We start from the raw sequence: 26,180 nt of genomic DNA on the forward strand, positions 1-26,180 counted from the left end.
AACCTGTCAACCCGATCCGCGATGTGCCGGACTCGAGCGCCAGGGAGGCAGCACACCGTTCGGCGATCCCGGTCTTTGTGACAGATTGCCCTGTCTGTCCCCCTAATAATAGAGTCACCCACTACCAGAACCTGTCTTGCCTGCCCTACACTTCCCCCCTCCCCCTCATTACTGGAGCATACACTCCCCCGGCGGTCAGAGGATCTGTCGTGCTCCAATAATGCCGGTTCTGAACCAGCCTTCCTATACTTCTTCCCTCTATCCCTCCTAACTGTTATCCAGCTCCCTGCCTGTTCAGCCTGCACTTCCCCTCCTTCATTACTCCTTCACTGGAGTCACCTTCCTTCAGCCAAAAACCTAAAGTGACAAACAATGGAGATGTTAACCAAGCAAAAGAAGATGCAGAGAGTAATGAAGTGTTAATGAGTTGGCACTCCTCCAATTCAATTTCAGGCTAATTTGAATATCCTTTCAAAATGAATTTTCTCAGCTCTGGAGCATCACTTTGGGACCATACTGGTATTGATGAACTTGTATTTTTAAGACCTATACATACATGTATTCTGTTTAGGGGTGGTAAATGTCATGACAAAGTCCCTTTAAAATATTTGTCAAACAGCATCCCTGGTGAACAACTCATTGCCAAGGATTAGATAACTTGCATTTGCAAAGATCAGCTGGCACCAGGCATGGTTTTTACTAAGACAAAGAACACTTTAAAGGGTGTCTTCTGAGAATTGACATTTTGTACTAATAATAAATCAAGTTTCCTAAGTCTTTTTATTTTTAATTGATCTGATCATTGCAGATGTAGCTCCATCTACATGTGGCCTTCCCCATTCACTGTACCATCTGTACTGGGAATAGAGGTACCACGTAACGAGATGACTTAGACAATTTTTGGAGAACCAGGAGAAAGAGGGAAGGCCATGAGTCAGAGCTCATTTTTTCATAAAAATGGTTTAACCCGATAACGACTGCCGTAATGCATTTTCACGGCGGCAGTTAAGGGTACTTATGCCTCAGCGATGCTCTTTCACATCACTGAGGAATAAGGCTGTAGCGCCCCCCAGCGTCGAAAATTCTCCGGGGTCAACCGGGGATAGCTGAGACCCCAGAGAACATGATTAGGGCTGGTTTTTCCAGTCCCTGATTACGAAAAAAAAAAGTGTGCCCGTGGTTACAATGGTTTCTCTCTCTTCTGACATGATATACATGTCAAAGGAGAGAGAAATGAAGTCCCCCGAGCCCACCCAGTACCTCCACCATCCCCTAGATCTCCTGATCCATCCCCCGGCCCTCCGTGATGTTCCTGTAAAAAAAAAATAGCAGGCACATGCGCAGTGCGCCCGCCGAGATGTGCCAGCAGGTACCCAGCAACAATAGGGAATTTTCCCTATTGGTTAATCTTGATCACTTTGATAAACCCTATCACCGTGATCAAATGTAAAAAATAATAAATCAAATCTCCCTTTGTCACCCCCTTAGTTAGATAAAAATTATAAAATAAAAAAATATACTTTTTTCCATTCTTTGCAGTTAGGGTTAGGGGTAGGGATTGGGGTAGGGTTGTGTTATTGTTGGGATTTTTTCAACAGTAAAAAAAGAAAATTATGACGATATTACGACTAGTGTTGAGCGCAAGTGCTCGCTACTTGAGTTTGCATCGGCTGCTCGGGTATGCACCATGTATCGTGGGTGCTCGAGTGACATGTTCGAGTCTCCGCCCCATATGTTTCGCCGCTGTTATACAGCAAAAAATAAAACACGCATATACGGGCAATCCCCGCATGTTTTTTTTGGGTGTCTACCAGACGTGAACAATGTGGGGCGGAGACTCGAGCACCTGCGATACTTGGTGCATATCCGAGTACCCGATGCAAACTCAAGTAGCGAGCACTTGTGCTCAAGACTAATGACAACTTATTCAATATAATGACCTAATATTATCAAATTCTGTGTCGTACCTCTGGGTTCAAAATGTTCACTATACCCCTTGATAAAATCCTTGAGGGGTGTAGTTTCCAAAATGTGGTCATTTGTGGGGAGTTTCCACTGTTTAGGCACATGAGGGGCTCTCCAAATGCAACATGGCGTCCGCTAATTAGGCCAGCAAATTTTACTTTCAAAAAGTAAAACAGTGCTCCTTCCCTTCCGAACCCTGCCATGTGCCCAAACAGTGATTTTTCCCAATATATGGGGTATCATTGTACTCTTGAGAAACTGTACAACAATTTAAGGGCATGAAAATTCAAAGTTTGAAAATTGCTAAATTTTCACCAAGTTTCCGTTTTTTTTTCACAAATAAACGCAAATCATATCAAAGAATTGTTATCACTATCATAAAGTACAATATGTCACGAAAAAAGTCTCAGAATCAATGGGATCCGTTGAAGTGTTCCAGAGTTATTACCTCATAAAGTGACAGTGGTCAGAATTGTAAAATTTGGCCTGGTCATTAAGGTCATAATTGGCTCCGTCACTAAGGGGTTAAAACCTTGCTTCATTTTTCATAACATGGTCTCTTATCGCCAATATTAAGATGAATGAAACCTGGACAAACACTTTAAGGCTCTGTTCATACTTCTGTCTATTGTATGTGTAATCAATTTCCTCCCTCTTTTACTGTGAAACATCAGAGGGAAACTGACTTCTAAACAGATCCCATATTTCAATTAGAAGAGCTCGAACCAAAGTCAGTTTGTGTAACAGACATCTTGTTTTGACTAAGAGACATTACATGGTAGAGATGAGGATCATATGGCTTTGTCACTGCCGTCAGTCCAGAGGGAGCGGATTGCTTAGCCGTTGTGAATGCACAGATAGGCCGTGTTCACTTCTACACGATTATTTACTTTTTTTTTTTGTGTTTTGTCATATAAGCAGAAAAACTAAATTTACAGCTGTTCATGACACCAACCGCACCTGACAGACTCCATTAACTATAATGGAGTTCATCCAGTTTTCCTCATGGCGTCCAACATTTCCATTTCTTCTGGCTTTTTTTATGGAATGTACGACAAACACTCCTAATGCAGATGAGAGTGAAGCTTTGCTTGGTCCTACTGCTATTATAGAGACACATTTCTGGATTAGGTTTCCATATTTGTTCCTATATTTATAGGGAATCTATCACCAACATTTTGCTATTCTATCTGAGACCAGCATAAGGTAAGGGCAATTCTGGGGTATCTTACATGGCTGCGTGTTGTATTTTTGACACAATACCTGTATTATCTTTGGCAGATCTACAAGTTCTCTGAATGCTGAGATCTATATGTTACACACCTGTCCCTGGTCTGGGCTCTGCTCCATCTGCCCCGGTCCGTTGAACTTTCTGGTGCTCCACGTTGGGCTTTGCAGGTGGCCTAGCGTGCTTCCATGTGATGAACTGCATGGGTCTATTTAAGGACTTTTAATGGTACGTGCACACGGTCAGTAATTGCTGCGGATTGTACATTTGTACATTTGCATAAAATGAGCTGAAGCTGCCGGCAGCTATTCCGCTGTGTCAGGGCCGCAGGCGGCTCCGGACAGTGAGCACATGCCATAAAACACACACCTGGGCCTTGGTATTGATTCTGTGATTATACTTGCAGTTTGTGTGTGCACCGTAAGACCACGGCTCCACTATCAGTATTTGGTCAATATTCGGTCAGTATTTTTTCTGAGGAGTGGGAGTCAAAACCAAGTGAGGAACAATCAGAGAAAAGGTATAATAGAAACGCGCTCCAGCGAGCAGGCCCCGGAGCTGCGCTCAGCGAGCAGTGTCATGTCACTCACTGAGCTCAGCACAGCTCCGGGGGCGGAGCGCATCATTTTCCCCGGCTCCTCTGCGTGAGCGGTCAGGTGGATTACAGCGGGGGACACTTAGGACAGGCGAGTATATGGATTTTTTATTTTATTCTTATTTTTACAGTTGGAGACAGCTGGAGCAGACTACTACTCTTAAAAATTGTCTCCTTCTGGTGCTGATCGCAGCACCGGCAAAGGACAATGATGAGGGCAGCGTTCAGCACCCGGTGCTTGGGAACAGCGCTAGCTGTACCACTGATTCCAAAGCGCAGGTACGTGTGATCCTGATGCGGCACACGGTTGCCACATGTGTGCCACACGGACATCTCCGGTTCTGTTTTTTCCAGTACCGGAAATATCCGGATTTGTGAAAGAGGTCTAACCTGGCTGAGCGCTCCAGTAGACCAGCAGCTTCTAGTGACTCTACCTACTTATCTGCGGCTTCTAGTGACTCGGGAGTTCTGTCGGCTACCTGTCCCTGGAACTCCTGGACTTCTTCTCTTTCTCCGGCCGTTTTCATGACATCTTCCTGGCTTCTTTGGTTGCTGACTTTCCCATTACTCCAGAGTGTTTTCTGCTACCTGCCTGCGGTTTCCTGCCCTCCACCTGCCTGCCTATGGTATACTGACGTCCTCTGCTTGCCTGTGGTTTCCTGCACTCTACCTACCCTGCCTGCGGTCTCCTGACGTCCTCCGCTTGCCTGTGGTTTCTTGCACCCCCCTACCCTGCCTGCAATCTCCTGACATCCTCCACTTGCCTGTGGTTTCCTGCACTCCACGTGCCTGCCTACGGTGTCCTGACATTCTCTGCCTGACTGTGGTTTACTGCACTCCACCTGCCGCCTGTGGTCTCCTAACATCTTCCGCTTGCCTGTGGTTTCCCACACGCTGCTTACCTGCCTGTGGTCTCCTGTCTCTTGGCTGTCTGTGGCTCATGTTCCCACCTGGACCTTGGGCTTATAGGATCCACCTCAACCTCACTGAGCCTCTTGAACTTCTCGTAACAGTTTAACCCTGCCCACATCACTGATTGACAGCTTTCTGTGTCCACAGTGCATAGGCAGAAAGCTGCCAATCAGTGGTTGGGCGGGGTATACAGAGCTCATGTATATGGAGAACTACATCAGGTTTACTAGTTCTCTAGTGATAATCTACTGCTAAGAAAACTGTGATTTTATCAAAGCTACAGTAAGCAGCCCAGTAAGTGACACATCGCCAGAATCAGGGTCTCAGCCTCTACATCATGCAGCACTCAGATTAGGTGACAAAACCCTGGTGGCAGATTTCTTTTAAAGCGACTGGAATACACATCATTATACTTGACTTCTTGGCTATGTAACCAATAAATGAGCTTTGCTCTCAGGTATACCCGAGTGATGTATGTATAAGCCGCCATGATATGTGTCAAGGCTAATGCTTGTTCCCACAAACTGTAGCAGGTGCTATAACCGTAACAATGATTTTAAGGGGATTTGGTTCCTTTGATAACATTTTTTTCCATGTCGATTGTTGACAGTGAACATGGAGAAGTCTGGATAATGATGTTGTGCAATGACAACGCCAAAATGATTCTAACATCTTTATTACATTTCTTTATTGGAGGATGAATTGCATTGGTATTTCTTTGTAGTCTATGGCAAAGTGTGCAGTATATCGACTGTCTACATGCATCTCATCCATAATGGTGTGACATGTACATAACTATATCCATTGTTATGCAACAATGGAAAAAAGTTTACTGCCTTCAGAAGAGGGATAAAAATGGATGGCACCTCAGAGAAGAAGAGTGTTTCTATTTTTTGTGGATGAAAAAATTGTGGTGTCTGAATGTGTCACATGGATCTGGGCAGAAAATCCACTGCAATATACTCAGTGGTAAAAAATGCTTTTTTTTTTTTTTTTTAAATAAGCAGATTTTCTGCACATTTGCTTTGAAAAAATTGAAGTTCACATACTGTGGGTTTCAGATCCATGTCCATTGACGCTGCGGACATTCTCTGTAGCGGGAGCATGAGATCATTTCTCACGCTGCACGTACAGCCTGTGTGAACACTCCCTTACAACTAATCCAACAGTGATCTATGGAGACACAATCAATTTTATCTCAAATAAATTAACTTCTGATCAACAATAAAAATTGCCACAAAGCTTTAGTCCACTGATGATGAATGTACCTTTTAATCATTAGAATGGACATTTGAGCTGTCCCTTATTAAACGCTCACAAGAGAAAATAATGATCAAAATATTGTGGATTTACTATATAACAGGATCTGGTCATGAAAAAAATAATGTTAATCATCTGACATTAGCATAATATTTGTAGATCCTTATATAAAAATTGGATTTTTTTTTCTCCTAGTTGCTGGTTCAGCTGATGGGATTTTCTGGGACTTATAGTTCACGATTAGCTGAACACTGAGGATTCTTGCGCTGCAGTTTTTTGTGAATGGTGTTGTTTCCGCAGGCCGGCCAGCAGGTGGCGGTAGAGAGCACGCTGTCTCCCCACAGTTGACAGTGCGTGTCCCAGTGTTTAGCACTAGTGGGACGGAGCTGCATGGAGAGACGCTTCCTTCTTTCCCACAGCGTGGAGTTGCCAGGGAACTGGCGTGAACCTGCGTGCACCCTCTCCCCCACAGATCTGGAGGAAGTTTTCTGCTGGTTATTAATTTTTGTGCTGATTTCCGATCAGTGGAGGCGGCGAGGTCACTCGTGCACTGATCCCCCTGTGTGCAGATCTGGAATCTGGCGTGTAGACCTGGAGAATCCACAGGAGACACCACCACAGGTGAGATCCGGCAGCTGGGGCATGCTGGTACTTACTTACCTGCTGCTGCCCCCTTGTCCTGTGATGTTATACCGCAGCCCCTATGTACACAGTGTGCAATGATGGAGCCAGGTGTGAACTGGCACCTAGGATGGTTATGGGCAGCACCTGCCAGGTCTGATGAGTGCATGCCAACAAAAGTGACTTCTGGAGAAAAGTTGTATTTTTAAAGACTTGTTTGTGTCAGGCTGTGTGAAATCCTTGGAATATTTATAGTGTATATTGAAAGACCTCTCTAAGGTGTTGTCTAAAGTGGTGTCCAGTGAAGATGACATGTGACCGCTGCTGACAGTCGGGGCTGCTTGTGTGACATTGCAGGTGTCATCTTGTTTTATTGCTACACCTCAAAAAATGCACACAGCGATTCCCTACTGCAGAGTTTAAGGCTGTGTGCCCACTATGCGTTTTTTAAGCGTTTCCGCTGCGGCAATTCCGCTGCAGAAACGCTTAAAAAACGCTTGGTAGAAGGTCTGCCATGTTCCCCAATGATAATCCGCATGTGCTGTGCACATGCTGCGGAAATTTCCACTGCAGATTATCATTGCGGAAAAATCCACAGCAAAACCAATTAGGCTGTGTGCCCACGATGCAGAAATGCTCTGGATTTTTTCCTGAGCGTTTATGCATCTCCCTGGCAGAAAAAACGCATGTGGATTGTACATGTTGATTGTACATGCGGATTGTACATGCGTTTTCTTGCCAGGGACATGCGGATGTGAAGCGTTCTTCACATGAATTTCCGCATGTGGGTTGTCAAGTGCTTTCCAAGCGGTTTTAGCATCACTTGGAAAGTGCTTGTCAACTTGGTCACACTATATAAATCCATGCAACCAGCATGGATTTATATAGTGTGACCGTAAAAGAATGGTAAAAAATAAAAAAATAATATATTATACTTACCTTCTGATGGCCCCCAGGGTCTTATCCGATGCGTCCGGTCTCCCCGGTGTCTCGCGGTGGTCTAAAAGGACCTTCCATGATGTCATTTAGTCATGTGACGGGTCACAGCCGACGTCAGCGGTCGCGTGACCCGTCACATGACTAAATGACATCATGGCAGATCCTTTAAGACCATCGCGAGCTGCCGGGGAGCCAGGACGGATCGCTATGGAGACCGGGGGCCATCAGAAGGTAAGTATAATGTATATTTTTTATTTTAATTCTTTTTTTACAGATTCGATGGTACCCAGGTCCGGAGGAGAGTCTCCTCTTCTCCAGACCCGGGTACCATCCACACATTGAACCGCATGATATCCGCATGTGCACATGTAGTCATGCTGATATTAAGTGATTCAATGCAAGTCAATGGCGGTGAAAACGCCGCCATTGCGCAAAATAATTGGTAGTGCTGCGTTTTTTTCCGCAATGTTAATCCGCAGCGGAAATTTCCGCAGCATGTGCACAGCACATGCGGATTATCATTGGGCACCATGGCAGGCCTTCTACCATGCGTTTTTTAAGCGTTTCTGCGGCGGAATTGCCGTTGCGGAAATGCTTAAAAAACGCATAGTGAGCACACAGCCTTATTTTGCGTTTTCGCCGCCATTGGCCTGAATGGGTTTGCAGAAATCCATGGACAGAAACCTCTTCATGTATTGAGCTGATTTTCAGTCGCAGCAAATTTTTAAACAGATCTGCGCAGTGTGAATGGAGCCTTACACCTCTTTCGGTTTACTGTCACACCGGTGTTTTTTTGTGCTATATTGCAGACACAACACCTAAACCCATCTTGTGTCATCAGAACTGGAGTTAGTGCACCATAGTAGAGGGTGCAAAAGATTTGTGGGGCCACGCGGTAATCTGTGACCATAGGACAAGAGCACTGTGAAGCTCCTACTGTCTTTGGTATCCCCAGTGCCTCTTCTAATTAGCAGGCCCCTGTGACATTGTGCGTGCATCATGCCACAACGTAATGACATTGTAGAGCTTACTAATCAGAAGAGACGCCAGGGATGCTGCTGGTAGGAGGTGTGCAGTGCTCAGGTCCAGTGGCCACGGACTGCGGACATTACTACTGGACCAGGTCCTGCAAATCTTATAGCTTCAGCGCTATGCCAGAGTGCTTCTCTGTGGCTCTACATCCAGTTCTGATGAAACACTGGAAGTCTCGTAGTTGTGTCTGTAAGGGCTCATTCACATGTCCGAATAAAACAGACCTATTATTCTGATCAGACTTTGATCAGAGTGTGGTTCGATTGTGGAGAAGTAAAAAAATAAAAGTTTCTCCATCTTCTCCATTCTGATGTTATCTGAGTGCAGTCCAATTTTTTCACAGACTCATTGACTTGTATTGCTGATTTTGATCCAACCCTCAGATCAAAATCGAACATGATTTTCTGCGGACCTCTTGGTCTGCGAAAAATGAAAAACATGGATAGCGCTCGTTCGTCAAAATCAGATGTCTGAATGAGCCGTTAGGTGGCTGTACGTTTACTGCAACTTATGTATCGGAATCTTTTCCTAAGGGGTATTTCCATCTCCAAGATCCTGTCCCAATATGTAGTATGTGTAGTAATAATAATATTAACAAATACCACAAATTAGAAATTTAGTATAGTTCTTCTGATTCGCTATGTTGTTTACCCCATGTACAGGGCATTGCAGTAGCTTAGGCATCCATGGTTACGACCACTAACAACTAACTGTCACTATATGGGTGATCGTAACCAAGGATACCTAAGCTACTGCAATGCCCTGCACATGGGGTAAGAGAAATAGTGAATCAGAAGAACTATAGTAGGAGATGCACTGAGATTAATGGAAAAGACATGATGGATCCATTTAAAAATAAAAAAAATAATAAATGAGTGAATAGTTATTATTAATAATAATACATTTTATTTCTATATCTATGAGGAAAGCGGGGAATAGTTCCATTAAATTCTACGAGTCGAGAAATAGTGTGGTGTGAATATGTCCTAAACTCTCTTTTCCGTGTCAGTATTTTGCATTTGCATTTAGAAGCAAAAACCAGGAGTGAAGCTGATATAGAAAAACATAATGAAAACATTTCTACCACTTTGTGCTTTAAATCCACTCCAGGTTTTGACTGATTTATACTGATCTAAAATACTGACGACCAAAATCCGCAATGCACACAATGCAGCACCTGCTGAGGAATTGGCCCAGCACAACAATGATGGGTGAAATTACAGATGTAGAAAATATAGCAGCTGCTATGGGGCGGCGGGACCCAGAAACTGAGGCCCCACAGCAGCTTGCACTTTTGTCTAGCTTTATAACACTTTTTGGTTGGCTTCCTTTGTTCGTAAATTTGAGGAAACATTTTGGTGCAGATTTGGAGCACATTGATATATTTTAGAGATTAACCGTCGCTTTAATTGTTATTTCATAAATCAATAGTACACATGAGAATAAGAAGCTTTGTAATATATCTTCTCAGAGAGATCTGCTTCTTTCTCCCTCTGGACTGATCATTCACTCTCTTTTCAGGACTAAAATCTGTATACAGTGAAGACAGATTTTCCCTTTACTGGAGATGATAGTTGGTGCAGGGAGGATCTGTAGGCAGACACAGACATTCTGCTGCAAGTTCTCTTTACACGTCAGTTACAATTCTCCATATAACTTTATAAACACCAGCTGCCATCTCCTACCTCAGATATGATAAATCTGTATTCACTGGAGACAGATTCTATCTATCAATTGAGAATGGATGATCAATCAAGGAGGAGAGAAAAGCAGTTCTTCCTAATAAGATATATTCCAAAATTTCTTATTTTCACATATATTATTGCTTTATAAAATAACTAAAATTAAAAGGATGGTTACCCTTTAAATCTTGCCCTTTTGTTGACCTATAAAACTGAAACAGATGAACTAGGCACAGTGGGTTATTCTGTGATGCATTTGCTTCTCTAAATGGCAGTGAATATTATAAGATAATAAAATGAGACGTACTTGCCGGCACTAACCCCAGTTGTATCCGTGCTGTCCCCCGGCACATCGATGGCATACCGTTCTTCAGTCACCTCACAGGTAAATGGAATAGAACATATTCGGACAAGCCTCATGTGATGTCCCAGTGCAGAACATCTGAACAACCCCTTTAAATATGTCTTAAACTTGATGCAACATGATGATGATGGAAGGGAAAACCATAGTGGTGACTTTACGTTAGCTAATGCGGAAGAGCTAAGTTATAACCCCACTGTATTTTCATTAATTGTGACTCAATTAAAGGCCGTTATACTGTTGTTTTTATTATACTCTGCTTACTGTCAGAATGATGGGAGGGGATATTCCCAATTTAAAGCATAATTAGGGTAATAAGGTCTTAAAATTGTAGAACTTATTGACACTGCTGTAACCACATCACATCTCCATATAGGAGCGTAAAGCCCCCTATACACATTAGGCCGGATTAACACATGCCTATGGGAATGGTGAGATTGAGTCCGGAGATCCGCGGCTGGTCTGTACTTCACAGACTGCGTCAGACAGATGTGTGAATGCAGCCCTAGATAGCTTTTGGCCAAACGATCATTTGGCAGTCATCTATTTCTTCTGAGTGCTCCAGGCCCAGGAAGACTCCGATTAGCGGAGTGCTCCTTTGTTCTCTGTGAGAGAGCTGCTGCCAGAGAAATCTTCTGAAGAACAGAAGGACTCTGGCTATTGGAAATCGGACATGTCTGATCCTTGTCTCCAATGACATCATTGGTGACGAGAGAGTCGTGGAGGCCCCCGTACATGCTAGACTGTTGGCCGATCCCACCAATATCGTGGGGTTCGTATGACTTTAGTCTAATGTGTATGGGATCCTTAACTATAGTGAGTGCCGAGGTTGTAGTAAAAGATCCTAATGCCCCATATGGGAAAACAAATAGTATTGAAGACCCATGATAGTTGGTGGTCCTGTTAGGGATTTAGCCTTGGGGCCCTTGAGTTTCAAGGTATGCCACTGCTCCCATGGGTTTAAAGGGGTTGTTCACCTCTTTTTTTTATACTTAAATGTATGTATTTGAGGGAAGTATTTTTGCAATTGAGTTTCAACAAAAATGTTGGATTGTATAATTTTTACATGCTCTTTTGTTTCCCTGAACATTGACATGGTCTGCCATCATAAATCAGCTAAGGGAGCTCAGTAAAAGATGTATAAAAGAGTTTTCAAACTCTCTGCTAGGCCGTCATAGAGGGTTGAGTGACAAATGCTCAGTTACCTCATTTTATAACCAGCACAACACAAAAGCTACAGAAGACAAACATTGCTAAATTTCTAATGTAACCTAACTGCAAAAAATATTTTTAGCCCCAATTACATGCATATAAGTAAAAAATAAAACGTATCCTCAAAGTTGGACAACCCCTTTCATTATGCTCTATGTTTCTCAAGAATGAACTCTGCCTCGGGCTCGGAATAATCCTCGACTCTGCCCTTTCCTTTAAACTGCACATCCAAGCTCTCGCCACCTCCTGTTGCCTCAAACTCAAAATATTTCCAGAATCCGTCATTTCATCAGCCCTGAATTACTAAAATGTTAGTACATGCCCTCATCATCTCCCACCTCAACTACTGTAATATCTTCCTCTGTGGCCTCCCTGCTAACACTCTCACACCTCTCCAGTCCATCCTTTACTCTGCTGCCCGATTAATCCACTTCTCTCCTCACTACTCCTCTGCTTCTCCTCTATGTAAATCCCTTCATTGGCTCCCAATACTCAAAATTATCCAGTTCAAACTACTAACTCTGACCTACAAAGCCGTCCATAATCTGTCTCTGCCATATATAACTGAACTAATCTCCCGATATCTTCCAACATGCAACCTCCGGTCCTCCCAAGACTTACTTCTCTCCTCCACACTTACATGTTCCTCATCCAATCGCCTTCAAGACTTCTCCCGAGTATTTCCCGTCCTATGGAATTCTGTGCCTCAACATGTCTGACTATCCACCACACTCGGAACTTTCAGATGGAACCTGAACACCCATCTCTTCAAGAAAGCCTACAGCCTGCCATGACTCCGCTGCCAGCTCAACAACACCGGAGCTGCTGCAACTCCCCTTACCTGACTTCCTGACTCCTTTCCTATTATCCTGTAGACTGTAAGCCTGCAAGGGCTGGGCCCTCTCCTTTCTGTATCAGTCTGTCATTGTTAGTGTAGTCACCGTCATTTATATTTGTGTTTTATATGTAACTTCAGCTCATGTCCAGAACGATGGAATCAACAGTGCTCTAAAAATAATAATAAGGAAGAGAGAAAAGCATCACTAAAACATTCCACCTACAAAATACTTTCACAAAGCAGTATGCAGTAAAGCACTATAACCCTATGAGTAAAGCATACCTAAATAGACCCTGACAGAAACTTTAACCTCCCCAACCATTAAAATGCCTGTGTAGGCCTTTAAAAGATAAGCCAGTTGATCCCTTTAAAAGCCCAAAGTGCTGCTTCAGCAGTGAGAAAACACATTTTGAAGTCAGTCTGGAAGTGCATTGGTGACGCACTTACAGCTCCTTAACCTCCACTGTATTCCTGAACTAGCAGCACCCTCCCATGGCTGATTGACCGGTCAGTGGCTTTGTACCAGAGCAAATGAACTGTCAGTAAGCTAGGAGAGAGTGCTGCTAGTTCAGAGATAGAGCGGAGTCTAAGGAGCTGTAAGTGCATCGTCACGCCCCTATGCACTTCTAGACCGAACTTCATAATGCAATTTCTTGCTTCAGGAGCAGTACTTTTTTGGTCATAAAGGGATCGACTGGCTTATTGTTTAAAGGGCTACACTGTCATATTAACGGTTTGGGTGGGTAAAACCTTCATGACTGGTTCGTTTTAATGGGAGTTCATATTTTCTTTGGCCTAAAATAAGTGTCAAAACCCGCCAAGAATAGGCCACGTGTCATCAAGTGATCACTCTGTGATGCTAGGTGTAATGTCCTTTTGGATGGGAAGAAGCTCCCACTGCCTGAGATTCTTTTCCTTCCTTTGATTTGCCTGAGACGTTGTTAGCTGGCGCTCTCCAGCTCCTGACACATGCAGGTAAAGGCGAGTTTTGTTGCTCAAGGGCTCATGAGCAGAGAGTGATAAATCCTAAGATTAAAAAGCTGTCTGCTTACTGCTGGGAGTCTGTATATGTCTAATTTTAATTTACCTTGAAGAATGTGTTTTCAAAATCTGCCAACAAGTATTGTTGTAAATCAGGCATGGGAGCTAAGGTGAAATGATGGACAGAAAATTTACTGCTCCAAGAACGTGGAAGATTTTTTTTTCATAGAGGAAATTGGAACTGCTTAGTATAGAGCGGCTGTTTAATGGCTCATGCACATTGGACTTATTACCACTTTGTTGTATACATAGCCATAATAGGGCTGCCATGCAGATGTACGAGCCCTCTACGGTACCTCCAGACATTTTTATTTCAGAGGATTTTTCTGTTGGATTTTGTATGAAATAAACTGGAAAAAAAACGTTCCTATATCTAGATCGAAAAATCAGACGAGTGTCATGCGATTTTCATGAGAGCACGATGCAATTTTTCACACCTAGCATCTGTATGACATCCGTATACAATGCATTTTTTCTCTGCAACTATTATTCTACAATCACTTACAGGACCATTTACAGTGTTCTATGCTACAGAATGGTAATGTATCTGTAAAAATTGGATGCCATACTGATGATCTGTATGCCGTCCGTTTTTTTTCTCGCACCCATTGACTTGCATTGGAGAGTCTCGTCTGATATACGCGGCAATATGCAGCACGCTGCAATTTTTTTTTTTTTCGGTCCAATTTCAGCTGAGAAAAAAATCGCAGATGAGATGTAATTGATAGATGAACATTGGTCAGTGCAATCCGATTTTTTTATCTTCCGTTTTTCTCTCAAATGAGTATGAGTCCTTATGGTGTAAAGAGGTTCACATAAATTTTAGGTGCCAAAGCACAATATCCTTATTAGATAGATAACTGGATATCACCCCCACCCACATGGTCCTGCAGAACCTTTTTGACAAAAGAACTATTAGCCCTATTCATCATTTGCGATTTTTTTGTCACTTTTTTTGTTTTGTTTGTGGTATTCATTGACTTTTTTTGCCACCAAATTCATCAAAATGGTTTATGCGGTTCATGAAATTTTGCAAACAATTATGGTCTCAAGGGTAATGTTTCTCCTTATGGAGAGTGACACACCAGCTCTGGCATGTCAAGGTAAGGAGGCTTATTCGCCGTGCAATGCTCCTCTGGGAAATTGAATATGCAAATTGCCTCCTCAGAGAAAAAGAGGACTTGAACTCTATAGCGCCACCTATTGGAACCAGCAATCCTACAAGTCACAATCAACCCTTTAACGAGTCATGTAATATGACATAGGATAAAACTCAAATCAGAATCTCAATTTGCAGACACGGTGTTTCGGGCTGTTGGCCCTCATCAGTGCAAAGTATGAAATCTGATTTGGCTAGGTGAGAGGCTCTGGACTGAGGTCTAAGGGGTAATGTTTCTCCTTATGGAGAGTGACACACCAGCTCTGGCATGTCAAGGTAAGGAGGCTTATTCGCCGTGCAATGCTCCTCTGGGAAATTTAATATGCAAATTGCCTCTTCAGAGAAAAAGAAGACTTGAACTCTATAGCGCCACCTATTGGAAGCAGCAATCCTACAAGTCACAATCAACCCTTTTAATGAGTCGTGCAATATGACTTAGGATAAAAGCCAAATCAGAATCTCAGTTTGCAGACACGGTCTTTCAGGCTGTGCAAAGTATGAGAACTGATTTGGCTAGATTTTGCTTCCAATAGGTGGCGCTATAGAGTTCAAGTCATTTTTTTCTCTGAGGAGGCAATTTGCATAGCAAACAATTAAAAAATGCTCTGCATTTTGTCTTTGACCTGTTTTGGGACTTTTTAGTGCAAAAAGTTGCATGTTGTGCTAAAATGCTGCAAAATTGGAGTACATCTGGAAATCCTAAACTTCACCCACAATAGCAAACATACAAGGCGTAAATGCAATAATGAATCTGGTCTTGTGTGTGAATTTGGGAACTTTTATAAAGTGAAACCTTTGTATCCATAGTCCAATGAATGGATTGTTTGAGTGATGTTTTATATGAATAATTAGATCAGAACTTGCAATACAGATCCAGGAGAGCCTTCCCTTTGGTAAACGTTTACCTGCCTATAATGGCATCTGGTCGTGGTTTTGGCACGTTATACAACAATCTTGGCCAATTGAATATAGCCTTGGCTATACATGTTTTTGGGAAGAAAATAAGATCCCACCAATTACGGTAAATTTAATGGTGGAAACAATGTACCGTATTCCCTAAAAAAGAGGCTCTGCCAATATGAAACTATGATCCTGATTTAGGCTATTTGAGTGATTATTTATACATTTTTGGTATAAAAATGATTGCAGGGCTACTACCCTAACATTAGGAATGTCGTGAGATTTGTTCCCTTTAGACACAGTAGTAGAGATCACATCAGGCACATGTAACCCAATCCTGGATAAGATGACTGAAATATCCAGTGCTGAACATGCTGTAATTATGCCAAAATATTACATATATCATTACAAAATGTTGCATCTGTGCACATGTTTTCTCATGTTACTACACTTGACAAGCGCTATATTTTACAGGCAAATTCCTCGTAGCACATTCCTTATAGGAGTCTTTCATTACTTGTGTTTAGCTTAATTCTGTAGTTTTCACATAGGCATTTATAGACACATCAATGAGATTCACAACAGTGCCCCTTCTTGAAGACCCAAGCTTATCAGGCCGCAGAGCCGTATCTATTACACTGATGACAGCCTGGGAATGATTTGTAGGAGACAGACAATGGACATTGTTAGGTGAACTAGATCAGTAAAAAGACCAACAATTAATTTCAGGCTCCGTATAGAAACATTGACTATTGCTTCTAGGACAATCGTATAATTGTAACAGGGCTGTGGAGTCGGAGTCGGTATAAAATGGACCGACTCCAACTCCTAAAATATATAATAAATTGGGTAGAGTAGTTCAATTCCGTTTGTGGGGAATATTTTTTCATAAGAATTCGGGAAACTTATGAAATGTCCTATAAATGTCTGTCCTATTCCTGATCTAAGGGTCTAGACTTTTAGCTGAGATGAATCTGTACTACAGTAAATTTATCACTTAAACATGAGCCAAGTATGAGGGAGTTGGAGTCGGTGTCATGGAAATTGAGGCGTCGAGTTGGAGTCGGAGGTTTGGCTTACCGACTCCACAGCCCTGATTGTACACATTTCTGTAAAACTTATGGCTGGAGGCATCAGACACTTAGATTGCTTCAACTCAGACCGAATGGACAGTGTCAGCTGTATGTCACCCTGGGCGTCACATCAGTAACGCATTACATTAGATTTGTAGCCAGTGCATTACCTGGGACCCATTGAAAGACTATAACATGTATCTGCATCTGTAACTTTTTATTTGAGAGAAGACAATGGTATATTATTTAACAGATAAAAATTCATCTACACTAGTTCCCATTGTAACTGCAGCGTGTGTCTAGATATCTCCTCGTGCAAGGGAAAAAACGGCAATTATGGCGTTTTGTTTTTTTTTCCGGCTTTTACTTTGTGGGTTAAATAATTGTAGATTTTGATATTTTGAATATTCTTATTTTTAAAATTTATTTTTGTATTGAGAAAAGAGGATTGATTCAAATATTTAAGCTTTTTTTTCCTTTTTTTTTCACTTAATTCTTTATCATTTGATCACTTTTATTATATAATGCAAACAGTATTTCAGTTTATAGGAAAATGAATAACCTTTTATAAAGCCCATCCTGTGTTTGGGCTTCACAGGACCACCTACATTGCAGTGACAGGGGACCTTCAACAGGCCTCCGGCTGTCAAGGCAAGACATCGGCACACTGCTAACACGTTGGAGCATGACACTTAAATACCACTTTCAGGGATTGGCAGTGTTATTTCAGTGGTTAAACGCCAGTGATCAGATGTAGCTCAGATTGTTGCTATTAGAGGCAGGTGCTGGCTGTATAACACAGTTGGTTGCTGCCCTGTTTGTAACAGACTTAGCTCCTGAGCCCATATGATACTCCCTCACCCGTTCTATGACCAAATGGTATGTCATAGGCAGGAAGGGGTGAAAGGCAAGGCCGGACTGGGACTGAAATTCAGCCCTGGCGTTTTCAAGAACACAGGCCCACTTCTTGTAACTTCTGTAATCTTGTTCTCTAGATAGTCTAACTACAGGTCAGCAGCATACAATGATGTGTGGTTTGTGCTGCGGACCTCCATAGCTGACAGCCACTGAATTATGGCCAATTTAGAAGAGCCAATAATCATGAAATACCGGTATGTGTTGGTAGGAGCCTTCCTGATTATTGGCTCATTTAAACAGGTCAGTAATCACCTGATATAAGAGCAAAATGGTTACTCGTCACGTGCAACAATTTTTAGCCAGCTTAAAAATCATGGTTCTTGGTAGCACATTGCTCACGGTAAAGAGGACATGTGCTCCTGAGAGCATGACATTGTACGTGCACACAACATGTTAACAATCGCTCTAATAATATAATCCTTACCACATTCTGACTAGAAAAATAAGCCGGTGCCTCATACACCCTGCCCACAGATCGGCACCATGTATCTGCTGTCAGGTGTACTTAAAAGGAGCAGAGGCCTTTGTGATTGGGTGAAGACACAGGAATATAGTATATCATATAGTAAGGATGTGTCCCACTGTCTGCTTGTTATACAGGCAGACATGCCTTACTGTTGACTCCACTTTAATCATAAGCAGCTCTACTATGCTCAGACTAAGACCACGTTCACACGTTCAGTATTTGGTCAGTTTTTACATCAGTATGTGTAAGCCAAAACCAGGAGTGAAACAATCAGAGGAAAAGTATAATAGAAATGTCGCCACTTCTGTTTTTCTCACCCACTCCTGGTTTTGGCTTACAAATACTGACCTAAAATACTGACAAAATACTGAACGTGTGAACGTGGCCTTACACTCACACTTGTGTTTCCTATACACGCACAGTTTTTTAGTGTTCAGATTGCTAACAAAGCTCTGCCCTCCCGTCCTGCCCTGAGCCCTCCCGTCCCGCTCTCGGCCCTCCCGTCCCGCTCTCGGCCCTCCCGTCCCGCTCTCGGCCCTCCCGTCCCGCTCTCGGCCCTCCCGTCCCGCCCTGAGCCCTCCCGTCGCGCTCTCGGCCCTCCCGTCGCGCTCTCGGCCCTCCCGTCGCGCTCTCGGCCCTCCCGTCGCGCTCTCGGCCCTCCCGTCGCACTCTCGGCCCTCCCGTCCTGCCCTGAGCCCTCCCGTCGCGCTCTCGGCCCTCCCGTCGCCCTCTCGGCCCTCCCGTCGCGCTCTCTGCCCTCCCGTCGCGCTCTCGGCCCTCCCGTCCTGCTCTCAGCCCTGCATCCTCCAGCCATAACCCTCCCTCACTCTCTCTCACCCGTCTCGACTGCTGGTGCCATTACAGCAGAGGGGGGGGGGAGGCTGGAGCTGCTATGGGAAGAGCTCCGTGCTGGAATCTTCCATAGTCTTGTTCTCCTCACAGCACTGGCCCCGCCCACCTCCTCTCATTGGTTTCTGTAGCTCCCCTGCTTGATTTCATTGGCTGGGAGCTACAGACAGCAGCTGTGCCAGAGATTTGTATCTGATGCGGCCTCTTAGTGACATGAAATATGTAAATTAGCCATGCTGGCCCAGAGCAGGAGATGGAGACTGGCCCGCCCCTGCCCCTCCTCCTTACTGCTGACTTCTGTCTCACTGCTGGGACCAGAGAGGTCTCCCTGCTGCTCACATGAGAAGACTCATTCAGGCCGCGCCTCTTTCTCCTGCTCCTGAGCTGCTCCTGTCCTGAAACCACATCAAAGGGGCTTCAGCAGAGTGAACGGCCCACAGCAGGGGGCTGCCCCTCTGGCAAATACCAGAACTGCCAGATGGCCAGTCCGACCCTGGTGAAAGGACTATTTATTTGGTGAACAAGGAGATCACTCTCCATCTTAATTTTTTGTTTAAAAAAAATTAACAATTATTTTGAAAATGCCCTTTATCGAATGCTTGATGTGGCGGAATAGTTTGAGTTTATTTCCATACATAAGTGTAATATTTTTACAATGTGACACTTACAAAAGACTCCCAAGATAACGTGATGCTGCACAAGGCCATTAGAATATTAGTTAAATGAGATTAGTAAAAAAGGAGTGTGTTGGATTAGCGTGTATCAAGACCTGTGACGGGATTATTACCTAATAGTTATGGACAGGCAGTAATTGATATTTCCTCAGTGATTGCTTGGATACAAATACAGAGCGTTCTCACCTGATTGCCCTTGAGGATGGGTGTTAGAGAGTGTCACAAGTGTCAATATATTATATAATACTCTCAAGGAAAAGTAATAATTTCCTTAAAGGGTTTTCCCGCCATTACATTTCACATCCATTGTATACCATGAAAAATGAATAATATTGACGTGATTAGTTAATATATTTTCTTATATGGTATGGTGCCATCAATAAAGTAAGTGTATGGCACGGTACATGCTCATCTAATGAGCTGTGTGCTAGGGTCATGTCTGCTCAGTCCTTCTCTTCATAGCAAGGGCAGAACGCTTTTCTTCTATATACACTGTGTTCCAAATTATTATGCAAATAATATTTTCTCAGATTTTCCCAAATTACCCATATGAATTGCAGTCATTGTAATTTTCCAGTCAAATAACTATTAGAGTACAATTGAAAGGTTTTTGTACAAACTGCCTATGATAAGTGTATTTTTTAAAAAATAAAAAACTCAAAATGCATGTTCCAAATTATTATGCACAGCAGAGTTTTCAAACTTTTCATTTTAATAAAGAACAAAAAAATGGTCATTTTTGAAATTATAAGCATTAGCAGGTTATTACAAACTGAAATCAAACAGTTTTCAACTCAAAACTTTATTCTAGGTGATGTTACATTTGCACATAGGACCCCTTGTTCGAAAGGAACTTCTGAACTCTCTCGTCCATTGAATTTGTCAGGTTTTGGATGGTTTCTGCTTTAATTGTTTTGCATGAGGACAGAATACCCTCCCAGAGCTGTTGCTTAGATGTGAACTGCCTCCCGCCATCATAGACACTCCTTTTGATGATGCTCCAGAGGTTCTCAATGGGGTTGAGGTCAGGGGAGCTTGGGTGCCACACCATAAGTTTGTCCCCTTTTATGCCCATAGCAGCCAGAGATGCAGATGTGTTATGTGCAGCATGAGACGGGGCATTATCATGCATGAAATGATCTCGATGGTCCAGATGGATGGAGTGGAGGATGGCTGGTTGATGGACACCCCATGCAAACACGGCTACGGCGCTAACAAGGAGGAGGTGGAGTAATGTTTTGGGCTGGAATCATGGGGAGAGAGATTGTCGGCCCTTTTAGGATCCCTGAAGGGGTAAAGATGAACTCCATAATGTATGTTGAGTTTCTCAAACAGCACTTCCTTCCATGGTTCAAGAAGAAGAACCGTGCATTCCGCAGCAAGATAATTTTCATGCATGAAAATGCCCCGTCTCATGCTGCACATAACACATCTGCATCTCTGGCTGCTATGGGCATAAAAGGGTACAAACTTATGGGGTAGCACCCATGCTCCCCTGACCTCAACCCCATTGAGAACCTCTGGAGCATCATCAAAAGGAGTGTCTATGATGGCGGGAGGCAGTTCACATCTAAGCAACAGCTCTGGGAGGGTATTCTGTCCTCATGCAAAACAATTGGAAGCAGAAACCATCCAAAACCTGACAAATTCAATGGACGAGAGAGTTCAGAAGCTCCTTTCGAACAAGCGGTCCTATGTGCAAATGTAACATCACCTAGAATAAGGTTTTGAGTTGAAAACTGTATGATTTCAGTTTGTAACAACCTGCTAATGCTTATAATTTCAAAAATGACCATTTTTTTGTTCTTTATTAAAATGAAAAGGTTGAAAACTCTGCTGTGCATAATAATTTGGAACATGCATTTTGAGTGCAGTTTGAGTTTTTTATTTTTTAAAAAATATACTGTTATCATAGGCAGTTTATACAAAAACCTTTCAATTGTATTCTAATAGTTATTTGACTGGAAAATTACAATGACTGCAATTCATATAGGTAATTTGGGAAAATCTGAGAAAATATTATTTGCATAATAATTTGGAACACAGTGTATTGTCTGCTCTGCAGTATACGGAAGATCAGTAGGTAATTAAAAAGATGAACGTTTAAAAACTTAAATGATTTCAACTTCTGCTTAGCTCGGCATTAGATTTCTTATTTTCTCCAAAATCCAACTGTTCATTTTCTGCTTAGTTGAGAGTAAAAAAAAAAAAGTAATGTGCCCACCCTTAACTTTTCTTGAATTGCATTAAAAGGGTTGTCCACTACTAGGACAACCCCTTCTCAGTCTGAATGTTTAGTGCCAATAAAATAATTGTATTGAACATCAGCAGGAAGCCAGGGCTGCGGCTGCTCTTTGACTTCTTCTTGATGTTTAATTTGTCTTAAGGTGGGGACAGTGACACCAGCGCTGATTGGGTCATAAGGACCTCATGAGAGCCCCGGGAACGCAAGCGTCAACACTGCTGGAATGGCGAAGGCACGGGAGGTGAGTATAGGTCTTTTTATTTTATTGGTGGCAAACATTCAGATCGAAAAGGGGTTATCCTAGTAGTGAACAACTCCTTTAAGTTATACAATTTGTATTGATACCAATTCAATAATTATGGCGGGCATCCATTAGAGGCCTGTAATGCAGCGGCATTACTGTAATGGTCCAGGGTGTGTTTTGGCCGACCATGTACCTCCCCCAGGTGACTGGTCACATGACTGTGACATCGCACAGGTCCTGTGCACACAGAAGGTCTGATCACATGACTGTGACATCAGCACAGGTCTTGTGTGTGCACTAGAGGATATATAAACCCTGGTAGATTTGAGACAGGTGTGTAAGGCGTGAGGCCTGTTCCCGTGTGTGAGACACCGTTAGCCTGGAGAGGCCTGGAGAGGCCTAGTGAGGCCTAGTGAGGCCTAGTGAAGCCTGGTGAAGCCTTGTGAAGCCTTGTGAAGCCTGAAAGGCAGAGGCTGGATACTTATGTGTAAGCGATACCAGTAGCCTTGGAGGGCCAGAGGCTTGGAAGGCAAGAGTCCTGGAAGGCAGAGGCTGGATGTTAGGTGAGAAAACATACCAGTAGCCTTTGAAGGTACGAGGGCTGGAGACCCCCATCTGGGAAGCCGTAAAGCCACAGTGGTGGCAGAACAAATCTGACTGAAGCAGCTAAAACCCGGCAAAGGTAAAACACTGCATTATATGGACGTTGATATAAGTGACTTTGCTGAAGGCTGTAACTGGAGCCAAGTGGGCCTGTCTGCCACTTGAAAGGCTCCTGGACATTATATGTGTATGTCGGCGAGCCACTGAGTTGGACTCGGTGATAAGCAGTAGTGAAGTGTAATAAACTGCTGGATTGTGAAATACTGGAAAACGTGGCTGGTGTGCTTTAATTGACCCGTTGCAGCGAGTGTCCCCCAGCATGATGACTAGTGCTGCCTTACAAGGCCATACATCTATCCAGTAAAAATATATAAATTAAATATATTAGCATTCATAATATTTTTATATATTTTTTTCATATTCGGTTGAATGGTTTGTCCAGAATAATTGATGACGTACAACAGGTTATCAAGATAAGATGGGTGGAGTTCAACACCCAACACTGCACAACTACTGCACTTTATTCACATTTCCCATTCCCATGGCAAATAAAGAGAACTCGCCAGTGGCCACTAGTCTTGGCTGCTATGTTCCGTCTTATGCATTGCTTAGTTTTGGGCCACTGTCGTGTCAGTTTCCAGCTGACTGGTGGGGGTGCCGGGTGTTGAACCCCATCCAATCTCATATTGTTGACCTATCCTACTGATAGGTAATCGATTGTTAAGTGCTAGATATCCCCTTTAAAATTTTGATTCATAAATTCCAAGATATGTTGGGTTCAGAGACCTAACATAAGTTTAGGAAGGACACCTCTGTACAAATCCATTGATTTATTTTTTACACAAAAATGGAACAAAGCGGCATAACGCATGCACATCTATGGTTCTCTATTCAATCTCTGACCACAGTGAGAAAGAATAGGTGATTGAGATGCCCATTATATTAATAGGTGGGGTACACAGCCATCAGGAATGTATGAGTCATTCTGTAGACATTTTAGTTTAAAAAAAAATAAAAAATGAAGCTTTTTTAAGGTTTTAGGTATTAGCTACTTCCACTTGTATCTTTTCTAATGTGTTGATCAGGAAAATCATAGCTTCTGTACACCAGTGTATCTCCGAACCCTGGATTTTGAGTGGTGGGGTAGATGCTATTCCGTCAAGTAAGTACACACTAAGGTTGTCTTCTCTATGGTGGAAGCTGCTCTCCTATCTTTCTTGTGGAGTATTTAGTGTTTTTATTGATTTTTCTGTCTCTTCCTTGCTTTTTAGATATTTATTTTAGGAAAACTTATTTTTCTGTCCACTCATGTATCTGAATATATTTTCTCCACCATTAAGCCAGTCACCCATTATTTAAAAAAAATAAAATAAAACACAGATGACAACAGAGACAGGAAAGACAAAAAGGTCACCTCCTTTTGGGGTTTCTATATTTAGATCCCCAAATTCTAGATTTTCATTATTTTGGACTCATTAAAATGATTTTCTGCTTAAGACATTTTTTGACATCTGAATGAGTCCTTAATAGGGTTGAGTGAGTATGTTCTGTCCGAGTATGCTCGGGCCGAGCTCCGAGTATTTATAGCTGCTCGGTGATATGGTTGAATCACTCCTGTGTGCATGATTTGCAACTGTTTGACAGCTTTATTACATGTGAGGAATGTGTAAGAAATAGACATTCCTCCCATGTAATAAAGCTGTCAAACAGTTGCAAATCATGCACACGGGAGTGATTCAACCATATCACCGAGCAGCTGTAAATACTCGGAGCTTGGCCCGAGCATACTCGGCGAAAGGGTTAATAGAACATACTTGCTCAACACTAGTCCTTAACAATGGATTGGAACAGTGATTTCTCTAATATGTAAAAACATAGTCTGAATTTTCATCAGTATTTTGGATCTGGGTTTCATCAATGTTTAGTCCATGTGTCAGTTTTTGCCATCAGTGTTTCTCTTATAAATAAATAAATAAATTGCAAAGATTCTCCTATCCACTACTGTGATAGAAATGGGACGGCACACGGATGGCAATGTGTGCTATCAGTGATTTTTCACGGTCCCACAGACATGAGTGGGTAATTTTTGTCCGAGACTCTGCCGCTGCTCTTTGTGTCTGATAGTGGCTGCAGCGGTGACATCACATCAGCAGTGCGGCTGCCAATTTCTGATCTCAACCTTTCTAAGTGTGGCGTTTCGTCTATACGTGGAGAGCGGCTGAGCTCATTGGTTGGCTGCCACGCTATTGACAAGATGTCAGTCCTGCAGCCAATATCCTGGACTTGGATTATCGGCTCATGCACAAAATTTCAGTGGAGACTGTGTTGGCTACTGTAATGCCAGCATTGTCAATCAAGAAAGACGGGGTGCAGATACATGAAGAACAAGGAGATGGGAATATGCACCGAACCTCTTGACCACGCCAAGACCTCACTGACCACCTTATTCCCATAACTGGATAAAGGCCATGGCCCCACTATCAGTCTTTCGTCAGTATTTTTTCTCAGGAGTGTGAGCCAAAACCGGGTGAGGAACAATCAGAGAAAACGTATAAGGCTGTGTGCCCACGATGCGTTTTTTAAGCGTTTCCGCAGCGGCAATTCTGCTGCAGAAAAGCTTAAAAAACGCATGGTAGAAGGCCTGCCATGTTCCCCAATGATAATCCGCATGTGCTGTGCACATGATGCGTAAATTTCCGCTGCGGATTATCATTGCGGAAAAATCCGCAGCACTATCAATTATTTTGCGGAAGCGCTACGTTTTCGCCGCCATTGACTTGCATTGGAACGCATGTAATCTGCATCACTGGATCTGTACATGCGGATTACATGCGTTTCAATGTGCGGATGGTACCCGGGTCTGGAGAAGAGGAGACTCTCCTCCGGACCCGGGTACCATAGAACCTGTAAAAAAAAGAATAAACTAAAAAATAAATATTATACTTACCTTCTGATGGCCCCCGGTGTGCTAGTCTTGGCTTGCCGTCAGACTTGCCGACTCAAGGACCTGCCATGACGTCATTTAGTCATGTGACGGGTCATGCGACCGCTGACGTCGACAGGTCCTTTCAGTGTACCGCGAGCTGCCGGCAAGCCGAAACGCATCGAATAAAGACTCTGGGGGCCATCAGAAGGTAAGTATAGATTTATTTATTTATTTTTTTTAAATTCTTTCGATCACACTATATAAATCCATGCCGGTTGCATGGATTTATATAGTGTGACCAAGTTGTCAAGCACTTTCCAAGTGATGCTAAAATTGCTTGGAAAGCGCTTGTCAACCCGCATGCGGAAATGCATGTGAAGAACGCTTCACTTCCGCATGTCCCTGGCAGGAAAAACGCATGTACAATCCGCATGTAC

At 43.0% G+C, this 26,180-nt stretch overlaps 1 protein-coding gene across 1 annotated transcript in view; it reads left to right on the forward strand.

The window, feature by feature from the left end:
- The first annotated feature begins 6,306 nt into the window (after nucleotides 1–6,306).
- THSD4 (thrombospondin type 1 domain containing 4) overlaps nucleotides 6,307–26,180 on the forward strand; it is a 922,628-nt gene continuing 902,754 nt past the window's right edge. Inside the window, exon 1 of the mRNA XM_073652947.1 lies at nucleotides 6,307–6,581. The gene's annotated coding sequence lies outside the window, so the exon portion shown is untranslated. The remainder of the gene's footprint in view (nucleotides 6,582–26,180) is intronic.

The sequence above is a fragment of the Phyllobates terribilis genome, unplaced genomic scaffold (assembly GCF_046119375.1).
Source record: "Phyllobates terribilis strain yellow unplaced genomic scaffold, ASM4611937v1 Scaffold_11__3_contigs__length_659146591, whole genome shotgun sequence".
Taxonomy (NCBI): domain Eukaryota; kingdom Metazoa; phylum Chordata; class Amphibia; order Anura; family Dendrobatidae; genus Phyllobates; species Phyllobates terribilis.